This window comes from Musca autumnalis, unplaced genomic scaffold (genome assembly GCF_047663935.1).
Source record: "Musca autumnalis isolate F117 unplaced genomic scaffold, ASM4766393v1 scaffold_2, whole genome shotgun sequence".
Lineage (NCBI taxonomy): Eukaryota > Metazoa > Arthropoda > Insecta > Diptera > Muscidae > Musca > Musca autumnalis.
In genome coordinates, this window is record NW_027411755.1 from 78,420,576 (window position 1) to 78,435,927 (window position 15,352).

The 15,352-nt window shown below is 35.4% G+C and overlaps 1 protein-coding gene across 5 annotated transcripts in view; it reads right to left on the minus strand.

Annotated features, from left to right (window-relative positions):
• The window catches only part of Gli (carboxyl ester lipase-like protein Gli), a 41,509-nt gene extending 26,676 nt beyond the window's left edge, over nt 1-14,833 (minus strand). The window contains exon 1 of one of the 5 annotated variants that reach the window (XM_073968067.1): nt 14,666-14,833. The gene's annotated coding sequence lies outside the window, so the exon portion shown is untranslated. Of the gene's footprint in view, nt 1-13,788; nt 13,915-13,961 lie in introns of those variants that run through there. The other 4 variants (XM_073968069.1, XM_073968070.1, XM_073968068.1 and 1 more) reach the window with 4 other exon arrangements.
• Between the last annotated feature and the right edge of the window lie 519 nt (nt 14,834-15,352).

Here is a 15,352-nt window from a genome sequence, read left to right on the forward strand (position 1 = left end):
TATACCTCCTATATATATTTTCGGCCGATTTCATGTATTTGATGCACCCAACCCACTATGTATGTCCAATTTCAATGAAATTTGTCCGGTATGGGATGTTGTGGGGCAATGTTTTGTTTTGTAACTAAATTTGTTTTAGAAATGAGTATGCAAAATTATATTGAAATCGGTTCAGGATCGGAAGTACCTCCAAAAACTGTAGACTTTGTATGCTGATATCTAACGATATCAAATTTGGTATGTGTGACGGAATTTGGTCTAAATATAAATTTGCCAAAGTAATTTGAAATCGGCTCAGATTTGGATATATATTTTCGGCCGATTTAATGCATTTGATGCATAAAACACGGTTTGTATGCCCAATTCCAATGAAATTTGGAATGTGTGACGGAATTTATTGCAGAAATAAATGTTCCAAACTATTTTGAAATCGGTTCAGATTGGGATATAGCTCCCATATATTTTCGGCCGATTTCATGTATTTTCTACACCAAACACGCCATGTATGTTCAATTTTGACGAAATTTGGAATCTTTGACGGAATTGATCCTAGAAATTAGTTTGCCAAATTATATTGAAATCGGATCAGATTTGGATATACCTCCAATAAAAATTTTTGGCCGATTTCATGTATTTTATGCAGTAAACAACTTATGTGTGTCCAATTTCAATGAAATTTGAAATATGTGGCGGAAATTGATCTACAAAAAAATTTGTCATATTATATTGAAATCGGTTCAGATTTACATATAGCTCCCATACATATATATTTTCGGCCGATTTCATGTATTTGATGCACCAAACACGCTATGTAAGTCCAATTTGGAATATGTGGCGGGAATTGGTCTACAAAACAAATTGGTAAATTATATTGAAAGAATTTCAGTCAATAGAATTTCAGGAAATGTACGAACGTACAAATCCATTGATACTTTGGCAACTGAAGACGACGCGGTTAACTATCCAGTTTGAATTCCAAAGTTCGTTGGATCTTCAGGCTTTCCACCACATAATTTAGTGCTAAAAGTTGGTGTTCCTATTATTTTATTAAGAAGCATAGACCCACCTCGCCTTTGCAATGGTACAAGGTTAACAGTAAAAAAAACTACATAGCTATTTAATTGAGGCAACGATTATTACTGGGAAGTATATAGGTTCAGATGTACTTCTACCTCGAATCCCTCTTATAGCAACAGAAGCGCACTTCAATTTTAAAAGTTTGCAATTTCCTGTACGTTTGGCATTTGCAATGACTATAAATAAATCCCAAGGACAGACTCTTCGTGTATGCGGCCTAAATTTAGCATGTTCTTGCTTTTCTCATGGTCAGCCCTACGTTGCACGTTCACGTGTTGGTAGACCGGCCGTAAAATTTCAAATGCATATCAATCTAAAGGGGTAGCGAAGCGCACCGGGTTCAGCTAGTATAATATAAATGCCTGCATACACCACGGTGCAGAACTAGTTTTCTGTAGTATTATGTTGACGTAATAAATAAAAGTAACAGATAGTAACATTACTGCCATTATTGTACTTGATAATAATTACATGTGTATATGTTTCTTATATGCACTAGCAGACATAATCGTATGTATGTAAAAATGTTGTAACTCAAGCTCAAAATATACATTTATTAAATATCATTCAATAGGTGTTTGTATGTAATAAGAGAATCAATATTGCCACGGATGCCAGTCACTTACTACAACATCAGACAAACAACCAAGTAAAAGTAGAACAAGGACTTGCCGTTATATTAGCTTTTTAAGTAGAACAACGAACTTATACGCTATTCTTACTATATTAAAGGGAGTATTGAACTTGTGCTATACAAGTTAATTGGCGAAAATGTAAATCAGGCAAGAAATGGTTAACGCAAAAATACATATCATTTTTTGTGCATATACCCTATAAAAAGGGATTGCAGTTATTTTAGTTTTTTATGTAGAACAATGAACTAACCCCTTGTTCTTAAAGGGGGTATTGACCTTGTACAATACAAATTAATTGGCGAAAATGCAAACAAGGCAAGAAATCGTGACCGCAAAAATGCATACACTTTTCTTAATATTTTTTATATATACTTTACACTAAAACGTTGGTTGAGTTTAGCTGAGTGCGTGTCCACAGGTTGTGTATAGTAGAATGCACTATAACTGTAGTTTGCTGTTAGCCGGAGGCCAAATTTGAATAAAAGGTAAATTCGTCAACATCAGTCTTATATGCGACCATGTCTCAATCGATGGCAATAATAAACATAAGGGTGATGACTTTTTACAACGTCGTATTCTTGTATCATATTTTGACGAGTGTTCCCTTACTTCAAGAAACATTTAATTTATATGAGAGCAATTAACAACTTTTAATAAGGGAGCACAAGAAGCCATCCACAATTGACTACCAGAAACTTCCAATGAGAATTCCATGTCGTGCTGCTACCGTAGAGAAGAAAACTACTGACTCTGCAATCTTTAGCAAAGCCTAGCACACGATACAGGTATCAGGAGAAAAGTAAGTAGGATGCCCGAAAATTCTATCAAAAAGTATAGCACCAAACTGATGGATTATTTGAGAGGGAGACAATAATGTGGTAACAGATGAAGATAGTTTGCTCAGTTTATGGAATACTCCGTACTATCGGTTTCCCCATTATCACCCTTTGGGAAATTGTTCGAACATTTTCTGCTGCATAGCATCCTGAGAGACTGTCAATTTGGATTTCGATCTAAACACTGAAAACACCCGACAGCTTTATCCACATACGTAACGGAGGGTTTTAAGACGAAAAAATTAATTATTGCGGTGGGATGTCGCCAAACCTTTCGGTACGGTATGGAAAAATGGCATTTTATACAAAATGCAGACGTTTGGCTTCAATCATCAAGCTTGTCGCATGATTACTAGTTTTTTTTTTTTTTTTTTTTTTGAAGGATCAAGAGTTTCGAGTGAGATTGGATGACAAGATGTCGGAACAACGACCCGTCACGAAACACTTCTGGGACCAGTGCTGTATAACCTGTTCATCAGCGAAATATCAGGACCACCTGAAGGAGGAATGCTGCCTACCTACTCCGTTGATATCCTATTGGCGATATGGGGACGCTTTGAGAGCACAGTGAAAAGACGTCTGAATGTGTATTTGGATACATTTCACAATTATTTTAACAAATGGGGACTTAACCTCAACGTTAGAAAATGCGAATCCGTGATTTGTGTGTACAAACCGAAGTCAGCAGCCAATGAAATCATAGCATCTTCTAACAAAATGAAATATAATGGTATTATCCTGCATGACAGGTTCGACTTCTGCCGTCACGTGGATTATGTGCTGCCGAAGGCCAAAAGGATGAATTAAGCCTACAAAAGGCTTTTCCGTATATGGGGAGGATTATCACCGGAAGTAAAACTGCTTATCTGAATGGAAGTAATCTGATTCATCATCACTTACTCTTTTACCGCCCTGACAAACATATCGTCGGCTCAAGTGAAAGGGATTAGGATCGACGAAAGAAGAATACTCGCAGCATGCCATGGAATGAGGCCAACAATAGACGTCAAGAGAACATACAGACGTCCATCCAACAGGAACAGCTATAACGCTAAGAATATCAGTCGGATTGATGTCTTGATGATTAAGAACGCGCTCAACTTTCTGGAGAAGAACCAAGATGTGGATAATAGAATGGCGGAACAATTTCTGGAGTACAATGAGGAACTCTCCGCCATTATCAGAAGTCACAATTTATTAAATTATTATCTGAGTTTCCAACATTGTAAGCACTAAGGCAAAGGAGTATGTTTATTTATAGACTTACAGTTTAGTCATTAAGTATATTTTATAACCTGAATTAATTTTCTAAATAAATGACAATTATGATTTGAAAAATCCCTTCTTCAAGCAGTTGGTATCCACGGAACTAATCCATGCTGATAGTATATAATGTAAACCGCTCAGCCGGAATTAGGTCCAGTCAATAGTAGCCAATTAAGAATTGCTCATATCACGATTCTTTGGTTTTCGTTTGTTAAAATGTGGAAAAATAGAAGTAGGAAATGCCATAAAAGGTATAAAAATTAGTAACTGTCATTAACCTTGAGGAAATGACCTCTGAAGTGATGATGAGATGGAGAAATGTTGAACTAAGCAACAACACGAGGACTTCATTGAATATAGGAAAGAGCCTCTCCGAACAGTTTAATACCAAACGAGGTTTTAGATAAAGAGACAGGTTTTCTTTTCAACATCCTCTTGGAACAGTTTGTACCGATGCGAATGTGAATAAAGATAATGTAAGTAAGTTGGGCGCCAAACCTAGATCGCTTTGTACAAGAAACTGTTTCTATCCTAGGTATGGATACATCCGCAAACAGATTTGCGTTGGAGGTGAATCGGCTATAGCACTATAGTGCAGAGCGTGGTCCAGCACTATAGTGCTATAGCTGTACATCGACATAGTTAAATTTGTAGAGTTACAACGATTAAACGGCGTTTGCAGTAGAGCTTTTTGCCGGGTTAACCTTCTTTATAAGGACTTATTTAACGTTTGCGCTATGGAATTGACATTTGAATCACAGTGGGTTTATTAAATCCGGTTAAGTGCAAAAGGGGTTAGGTCGTGTTAAGAGATCAATAATGATATTTTAAAATATGGTATCCAATTGGAAAGGCAAACTGAAAGACCGGCGCGTTAGTACTTTGGCATACAGTACAAACTTAGTTGGTCCGATATGTGAAACAATAGGTACACGCAGAGAAAAAAATATGATAAATCAACAATATTCGAAGAGCAAAATATGTATTGTAAAGATATTGTTTTCTTTTCTCTCGCTATTCGATGCCGAGTTGAAAAAAAAAACAATTATGGTGAGTTTTGTTTGTATGACATGATGCCTTTATCTTTGTTTTTGTGTGTATGTATACCAGCAAGGAGACTCTTGTTATACCCTACACCACTATGTGGGGAGGGTATTATAAGTTGGTTTTGGCCAAAAAGTTTGTAACGCATCGAAATAATGGTCGTTGACCCATACTTATATATACCAAAATGAATGTCTCGACGAGCTGAGTCGATCTGGCTATGTGTGTCCGTCCGTCAGTCCGTCCGTCTGTCCGTCTGTCCGTCTGTCCATCTAAACCTTGTAATCACGCTGCAGGTCGCAGTTTTGATCGGATCGTCACGAAATTTTGGATATTGATGGGGGTCCCGGAGGGGAAGAAGCCTATTGATTTTGGTGATGGTCGGAAAATATTTAGGGGTCGGAAAGGGCAAAAAACTTAGGTGGATAAAAAGACAACGTTTTTTTCCAAAGCGAATATCTCAGCTTCTATATGGGGTATACGAAAAGCAAAACCTGACAATGAAAGTAGAAAATATAACCTTTCTAATGATGTAAAGTTGGTGCTCGTAGGTGATCAAACAACAAAGATATCACAATACTAGCAAATAAAACCCCAATTTTCATTTTTGCGATTTTAATTATATTGACGAATATTACAGCTTTGGTTAGAAACTTTCCAAAAGCAAAGCCTGACTATGAAAGTAGAAGATCCCGTCTTTACAATGATGTAAACTAGGTCGGCGTAGGTAACCAAATAACGGAGATATCGCAATAGTCGGTAATACATCCCATTTATCCATTTTTTTGGAAATCACGCTACAGGTCCCAATTTTGATCGAATCGTCACGAAATTTTGAGGGTTAATGGGGGTCTCACAGAGGAAGAAGCCTATTGATTTTGGTTATGGTCGGATAATATTTAGGGGTCGGAATGGGCAAAAAAGTTTTTTGGAGAAAAGTCAACATTTTATTTCAAAGCCAATATCTCTTTTTCTTTAAGAGGTATATCAAAAGCAAAACCTGGCAAGGAAAGCAGAAAATATCACCTTTACAACAATGTAAAGCAGGTTGTCGTAGGTAGTCAAATATCAGAGATATGGCAATAGTCGATAATGCATCCCATTTTCCGATTTTTTTGTAATCACGCTACAGGTCGCAATTTTGATCGGATCGTCACGAAATTTTGGGGGTTAACGGGGGTCGCAAAGAGAAAGAAGCCTATTGATTTTGATGATGGTCGGATAATGTTCAGGGGTCGGAATGGGCAAACACTTATTTGGAGAAAGTCAACGTTTTATTTCAAAGCCAATATCTCTGTTTCTTTAAGAGGTATATCAAAAGCAAAACCTGGCAAGGAAAGTAGAAAATATCACCTTTACAACCATGTAAAGTAGGTTGTCGTAGGTGGTCAAATAGCAGAGATATGGCAATAGTCGATAATGCATCCCATTTTCTGATTTGTTTGTAATCACGCTACAGGTCGCAATTTTGATCGGATCGTCACGAAATTTTGGGGGTTAATGGGGGTCCCACAGAGGAAGAAGCCTACTGATTTTAATGATGGTCGGATAATATTAAGGGGTCGGAATGGGCAAAACTTATTTGGAGAATGGTCAACGTTTTATCTCAAAGCCAATATCTCTGTTTCTTTAAGAGGTGTATTAAAAGCAAAACCTGGCAAGGAAAGTAGATAATATCACCTTTACAACCATGTAAAGTAGGTTGTCGTAGCTGCTCAAACAACAGAGATATCGCAATAGTCGGTAATGCATCCCATTTTCCGATTTTTTTTGTAATCACGCTACAGGTCGCAGGTCCCACAGAGGAAGAAGCCTATTTATTTTGGTGATGGTCGGAAAATATTCAGGAGTCGGAATAAGCGAAAAGCTTATGTGGAGAAAAGTCAAAGTTTTTTTTCTTATGCGAATATTTCCGCTTCTAGTAGGAGTATTTCAAAAGGAAAGCCTGCCAATGGAAGAAGAAAATACTACCTGTACATTGGTGTAAAGTAGGTTGGCGAAGGTGGTCAAAAAAGGGATATACCATAATAGTCGGTAATGCATCCAATTCTTCCATTCTACAGGTCGAATATTTGATCGGATGGTCACAAAATTTTGGTTGCTTATGGGGGTCCCAGAGAGAAAGAGGCATATGTTTTTAATTAAAACCCAAAATATGTTTGGTGGTAGTCGGATTGTGTTCCCTAAAGTAAATGTTTACCAGTGAGAAGCTTATGCACAGGGGTAGTGGTGTAGGGTATCACATGGTCGGCCCCGTCCCGACTATAGCCTTTGCTCACTTGTTTTTATTTGTTTCTGTTTTGTTTCATTCTTCTATCTTCATTGCGCTTTGAGGTTCCCTGCAAACATTTTTTCAAATTTTTAATCGCTTAAAGATAATCTGCGATTCGCGGGGAAGATCAATTCAATCGCGGAAGAGCGCGCCTAATGATAACCTGCGAATCGCCGACATAAAGTAACTGTGTCCGGGAAGCGAATAGCGAGGAAGAATCGCAGATTAATCATCTGGAAGATCTTCAGAAGATCAACATGTAAAGAAAAATTAAAAAAAGAATAGAACAATTGTTTTTTGTTTCTTTTATTTGTTGTTTAGTTTTCTGCTTTTGTTTTCTTTTCTGCTTTGTTATGGTTTTTAATTATTCCTTTATGTTGTGGTTATTTGTTATAGGCACTGTACTCAGTACTGTTTCCTCAGTCACTATGTTGTCTTTTGGTTAAACTTGGCAAAACCTGGACATGTGTGGTTTGTCAATACTCATAATATTATACGTGCCATTTATATCAAAGTTCTGCAGAATGTGTATATGAGAATTATATGCAACAAAATTAAAAACATTAGTAACAATCATCTATTGCTCTTCCAGAAGAGTCTTCTGTGATTCCCAACGGCGATCATTTGAAAAATGTAAGAAAAAAATGTAAACAATCACCCAATGATCGCCATGGGGAATCACAGAAGATTAATCTAAGCGAACAATCTTCCAAAAATTGAAAAAAATGTTGGCAGGGTTTGGTGTTATACCGGAGTTTGTTATGGTGTTTAATTATTCCTTATGTTGTGGTGGGTGCTTGTGGCTTTTTGTTGTCAGCCAATGCAGCAAACCATGTATTGTGTTCATCAATGATTGCAATATTATACACGACATTTATATCCAAGTTATGCGAAAAGTGTATATGAGAAGTATATGCACTCAAATCAAAAATTTCTGGGCTGGTTTTCTGGGTTGACAATACTTTTTGTAAACAAAATTAGATTATGATAGTTCCTACAATCGGTATTGTTAACGATTTTTACAATATAGCGGAAATTCGAAAGTTGTTTTTGTTTTCTATGTTTGGAACAAAAGATGGTATTTTTGGATTTGGATTACAATGTTTTAACAAAACAAATACATTTTTGGAACCAAAACAGAAATTTTTGTTCCAACAAAAGCGAAAAATATTTTTTCTCTGCGTGTACTTAAACATTATCAACTCTACCGCTATATGCTATACCTATAATTTACAAATGTACATTGCAGGCATTTATCACTACAAATTATGATTCAAAACACAATAATTTTCAAAAGTAATGACACTTAAGTTACCGTCACTGCACAGTGGTTCCATGGACAAAAATTAAAAATTTGTGTGAATTAAATAAATAATCCATAAACAAATTGGGGGTTATTCTGAACGAAAATTCCCCCTGAGATTTGTCTTTCCGCCGTTTCAACTTAAAGGAGAGAGTGAGAAAACTCAAGGGGAATTTATTTCCACAATAATATAATAATAATTAATAATAGTAGTTTATCCCTGAAGATGGTTGACGAAGTCAACCGAAATATTGGAACAAAAATAAAAATTTAAAACACAAACAACGTCTTTTCACTGACCTTTAGAAGAAATATACATCAAATATAAATAATTAATAATACTTTTTTAATTTAGGCATGTAATTTGCAAAGATAAGTTGGAGAAGTTCAGATCAATAAAGCATATATTAGTAAATCATACATAGTATATAAGTGGGAGTCATTGTGGGCTAGTGGTAAACACGCCCCTTGCAATCAAAAGGTCTGTGGTTCAATCCCTGGTCAGAACATAAAAATGATCGTCGGTTATAAATCCCCTCAGCGTAATGTTGCCTTACATTTCCTAAGTGTTTCAGTCATGTAAAACTTTTCTACAAGTGGTGTTGTAAGACACGCTGTTCGGACTCGGCAATAAACAGTAGGTCTCATATCATTGAGCTAATATGAATCGGGGTGCACTCATTATTATGAGAGAAGTCTCTCTTTTCCCTTTGGGGATGTTATGGGAACATATCGATGCCTTATTTTCTCAACCTCCTATTTTTATCAGGAGAGAAAAAAACAATCAATTTTTTATACATCGGTGTTTGGGTAAAAGAAGAAATAACAGCAAAATAAACCAAACAAAGACCTACGATGACTTTTTCCACAGATTTTTTTTGTTCCTTGGTGACGCATTTTAAAAAGTCGTTCGGAAATAGTTTTGTTTTTTTGTGGGACCACTGTGCATTGTTCCAAATATACTGAACCCGGTTAGCCCGTTTTCAAAGTTGTTGTATATGAGAATGAATCACTTTCGCAATAATAAAAACTGTTGCTGTCGTGATAATATTTTAAACAATACCAATGCACGAGGAATGCGCTTGCAACTGCTCATCCATTCATATTAATGTATGTATGAATATTTTGTGTTTGGAAAATCTAAATGAAAGCGATAAGAAACAACAGGTAGGTAGTAGTGATGCCAAATCGGATTTTTAATATTATTATTTTTTAACGCCAAAGTTTTAGGTATCATAATGCCTGAAGAGAGAAAATGTTGTTGTTGAATGTTTACTGCAGAGTTATATTGCATGTCGTAGGTGGTGGTATAGAAAACATTGTACCTTAAGAATATACATGTATTTTCACTTGTATTTGAAAAAGTAATGTTATTCGAATAGGTTGCGCTCGACATCCCTAATAGTCAGCATAATAGTGTACATAGACAGAAAGTTAGTATGTACAATATAGATTAACAACAACAAAGTAGAAAAAAACTGATTGCACGTAACGTTTTGCTTAATTATTACAGGTGCGGCAATGAAAAAACCATGCGAACGAATCTTACAATGTTCATGCGTAAAAATGTAGAAACGTGAAATATTAAATATTACTTTTTGAATTACTATTATTAATTTCTAGTAGAGTTACGAGTATACGAATTACTAATTCCAATACAAAAAAACCCACTTTTTCGATTATTTCTGAAATATTTGGCTAAATGTACTGAAAGAATAGTTACATGTGTACATACCTACCCAGCAAAAATACTCTCTACAAAACCCCCTATCAACCCATTATTTTAACAAAGGCCTATTGCCTGAAATAAGTAGTTATTTTTGACCACTTAAATATGTAGTTAGAAAAGTAGTAAAGACTTTTAGTAACTACTTATTTAACTACTTTTAAAAGCGGCAAAAAAACTACTTATTTCGCGCGACATGCCCTTGCTAAAATAATAGGTTAGTAGGGGATTTTATAATGAGTATTTTTGTTGAGTATGTGTAAAAGAAAAATTTGGAAATATATGTTTAACTCAACTTTTTCGACAGTTGTAGTCACCACAGTGGATCATCTGACAACGGAATGAGGTTGATAGAAAAGTAGTAGCAAACAACACAAGATTGAAGATTCAGACACCTACCCCCTAAATTTGTTCCATTTGATCCAAAAACCTTATATATGAAATTGCATAGCGTTCGGTTAATGTTAACCCCTGTCAACCTAGCGGTCTTTGTTTCCATAGTAATTTGTATAAGGGTGTATTTTCGAAAATTGCCTATTCCTACAAAAAATTATGATAGTCGGTTAAGGATAACCCGTATCCCCGGACCAATCTCTATTTCCATGATACTTTACATGGGTTCCAAAGTCGAATTTTCAGAAAATCGCTTTACAGGCCACAATTATTTTCCAACCGATAAAAAATTTACGAATTAATTTTTGTGGCTAAAAAAACGAATCCTATAAAAATTTATGAAAAATAGTTATCGTTAACCGATCGTCATACATTTTTGCTGGAATCGTTTTAAGCCACATCAATGAACTGGCATTTTTTTCAATGATTGGAAAATAATTTTGTAGAGCGATATCCTGAAAATACTTCACAATGTGGAACAATAAATTTGTGGTAGACCTCCCATGTCGTATAAATTTTTTCATATCTCGATAAGATAAGCGATTTAGCTAAGTGTGTCCGTCCATCCGTCCGTCGAACCACCAAAAATTGTAATCAAACTCCTGACCGCAATTTTGGACCGATCGTCAATAAATTTTTTATAAAGGTCGGGTTCCGACCAGAATTGATGAAATGAGGGTGAAATGAACCAAATAATTCTTCTCATTTCATAGTTTATTTTTTAAAAACAAAAATTCAAAGTGGTTTGTTCGTGAGCTATTTATACCCTACACCACAATGTGGAAAGGGTATTATAAGCTTGTTGTGCCGAAAATTCATGTAACACCGCGAAAAATTCTTCATAGGCCCCCTCAAATAAAACGATTTTGCGACGTTTGTCCGTGTGTTCGCCCGTCCATATTGTAATCGAAACTCCAGGCCAAAATTATGGACCGATTGTCACGAAATTTTGAATGGAGGTCAGCTTCAAACCAGAATATACACCAATTGTTATTGGGGATGATCGCGAAATTTTTAGGGGGTGAAATGGATCAAAAACAAAATTTTTATTCGATTTTGTAGCGGCTCTGTAGGTCGCAATAATAGTCTGATCGGCGTAAAACTTTAAGTACAGTTTGGGTTACGGCAAAATTTTTAGTATAATTATTATATCTTTATTCCTAGAAGATACATTCCACCCACGTATGTTATATTTGGAAAAAGAACTCCTGACCTTTCCATTGATGTCCATTATGTTGATGTACGTAGTCAGATAACATAGCTACATTCTAGTATATATATAGGGATTCCAAAATTTTAATATTGTGAAATGTAACCATAATCACGTAAGATATAGCAGTTATAGTTCAATATTGACAAAATTTTGACATATTTCGCAAATTACGAGAAACACACTTGAAAACCAACTCTTCATTTAGTGTGTTGCTTTGTTTGTCAAGAACTATGTATGTATATTTACCTTCCATGCTACAAAATGTTGCAATCATTATAGTAAAGTTTTCATATCATGATAGAGAAATTCTCCGTTGTTTTGTTTGATGCAAATTACAATGATGTATGGGGTCATGATGTTTTTGTGCTCCACTTGGCCAACATTAACGTAATGCCTCGAAAGACTGGCCGTTTTTCATTGGCTCTTTTGGTAAAAATTAGCGAAGGCTAATTTGATATTTTTTAATGCTAATTGGAACTTGTTGATGGAAAATGTATGTCTCTTTATTCAAAACTGTCCATTTGTCCATTATATAATAAGTAAAAAACGTCTTCCAGTAAAGACGGTGCATGTATGGATGTGCTATATCTCTGGTATGTTATGGTGTATATCAACTTAGGTATGTATGACCTGACGGATAAAATATGTCGAAATCATATAAAAGAAATTCCGTGGAAAATTAGTGTCCAGAGGTAGTGATGAAGGGTATCACATGGTCGGCCCCGTCCGACTATAGCCCTCTCTTATTTGTTTAATACTTAAATAGAATAAACATTATTTTAGTCATTAATAAGCAAAGGTTTATTCATTCTCGCTACAAGAAATCATTTTTGAGAAAAAAAGGTAAAGAAGTCCACGCATTGGCTCAATGGAAACCTTGTTTAAAAGAAAACAATATTTATCAGTTAAAGTGTGTGAAGGTCAACTATTTAGAAAAACAATTATAATTTACATGATATTTAGTGCCCATTCCAGAGGTATGCACCTGTCCTTAGGAGAAAGTCTTTAAACTCCCACCAAAGGCCGGCTAATTATACAAAAATTTACAATAAAAAAATATTTTTCCTATGCCGGAGATTGGAACCTGTCCATAGGAGACATTTTTAAATCCCCAGCCGAAGGACGTATACCTACATAGGGAAAAATTTGCAATTTTACCCGAAGTTTGTACCTGTCAATATGAAAAAATTTTATAATTTCAACTTTCAAGGCCCACTACACATTTCCCAGAAGAAAATAATATATCGTTGGAATAATACAAAACACACTACCTGTGGTAGATTTATCAAAAGTTTCCGAGAGATGCAGCTCAAGAAAAGAAGTTCCAGCGTTCTTCCTATGACAAAAATATAACCTCCCCAATTTTTAGTCGAATTGGATAATAAATGCGACTTGTACGTTGGGAACAGAAATACTTGGACATACGGACGGACGAACTTACATAAATCGACTCCGAAAGTGATTCTATGTACATATATCCCTAAAAGGAAAGGGTCTTACTCGCTTCCTTATGCATGTTACATACAAATGCACAAATACATAATAACCTGGTGTAGGGTATAAATGTTATAAGGTTAAAATTATATATTGACGCTCACTGTGTATATAAGTGTCTTTTAAAGATTTTAAACACTGTATGCATGTAATTTGAACTGATTCTCCAGATTTTTAATTTTTTGATAAATAAATTAAATATTATGTGTTTACTTTTGACGGACACTGTTTTTATTTACTTGTTTTCCAAAAGTAAGTTCGTCATTTGTCATAATTCTCCTCAAATTTGTTTCCCAGTTTTATTAAATACGAGTACCTATGTATGTACATCAAAATACCGTTATTACGACTGCTTTATATTTTCTTTGTGAAATATATTAAATTTTTACACTATATTTCAAATTTTGAAATTGTATTTTTATTTCTTTTTTGTTTGTATTATTCATGTGTTTGTAAATTTCTACTTTCTTTGTAGTTAGTAATTATTTCTTTTTAGTGGTTTTGTGAAAAGATTTTGGTATAAAAGAACCTTTCCGTTCATAGCATTTTTCCCGTTATAATCGGAAGGGCTAATATCTTAGTATGTCACAGAATGAGATCGATCCGCAAACGCTCCAGTTATACACATTTTTTACATGCGGGAAAAATAAACACTGAAAACACGTAGGCGGCTGGCAATATAACCCGTTTATGGCAACTAACCGTTTTATCTTATCGAAGCGATTTTGTATTAATTTTTGTAGATAATTTTGTAATGGTTTTGTATTTGTTTTATTCGCATTTTAGTGATTCACTTTCGTGTTGTACACACATTTAAATATATTTTTCAAATCTTTTTAAAAATTAAAAATTTAAAAATTTTATTTCTTATAGCTTCAATCAATCGATCGACAACGCCCCAAACACTGAACGCCAAAGGTAAAAAGAGTTGTTATTGTTTGTTACAACTTTTTTCGTCTGTTTCAAGTTGTGTTTGTGAGCCCATACTAACACATGTAAATTGAATCTGTGAGCATATCACGATCAAGCTGTTGTTGTGAATTGTTGTCAGAACGAAGAGGTTTGGTTATTACGTTATGTCGGTGTTGATGACGTTTGAGCCACAAATTCAAATGTCAACTCAAATAAATAAACAAATACTAATGTATAACACATACACATTCATAATAAACACTAGTCGGTTAGTTGGTAATCGTGGTGAAATAAACTCGTAATTCTCATTTAACAACATTTAAAAGCCGTCAAAAGACACTTTTTTAAGTTGAAGCATATTTCTGAATTTCGTAATTCTTTATCCAGACAGACAAACTTGCACACTCACTAAGTGTATGATTGTCTGTTGTTTGGTAACCAACACATATTCACACTTTATTTACATTCTCACTACCTGACTACCTGTCACTCACATTGTATTACCAACCACTAATAGTATGATGTTCACTCGCGCACCGTTTTCGTTCCGACCGTTTCCAATTACCAAACTTTTTCGAGCGACGTTAAATGAAATACTGAACAAACGTCGCATTCAGATACTCCATTGTGGTCATATCCACACATCAATTGGGCATGACTACACTCTTAAGCACCAACTGGTGGAGAATATATACTCATGTTTCTCTTTGTGGAGAGATACATATGTATATGGCTTATGTTATTGTTAGGCAGTTGCTGTACTGAATGGGCTTACTAGCCTACCACTCGTCGAGTCTGTTTTTATGGAAGGAAATGTTAGCCATGGCACAATCATACAGGTACCCGCGTCAGCCCAGCTGATGTACTGTGAGCTGTCAAAAAAGTTGTTGTAATTGGAAACACAAATTAATAATGGTTTTGGACCCCATGTATGTTTGGACGAAATCCGTTTCAGGTGTCGATTTGGCCATTTCCGTCAGTCTGGATGGCTGGGACGCACGTAACTCTCGAACGGTCCAAAATGTTGTTCTCGTAATATTTGGTCCAAACATAGATCAAGTTCGAAGATGGGCCATATCGGTCCACGGTACCTCCCAAACAAAAGTTCAAAAATTTTTCGCCACAGTGGGGGGTAAATACATACCATCGACGTAACCCCAGTTATTTTTATACTCTCCACC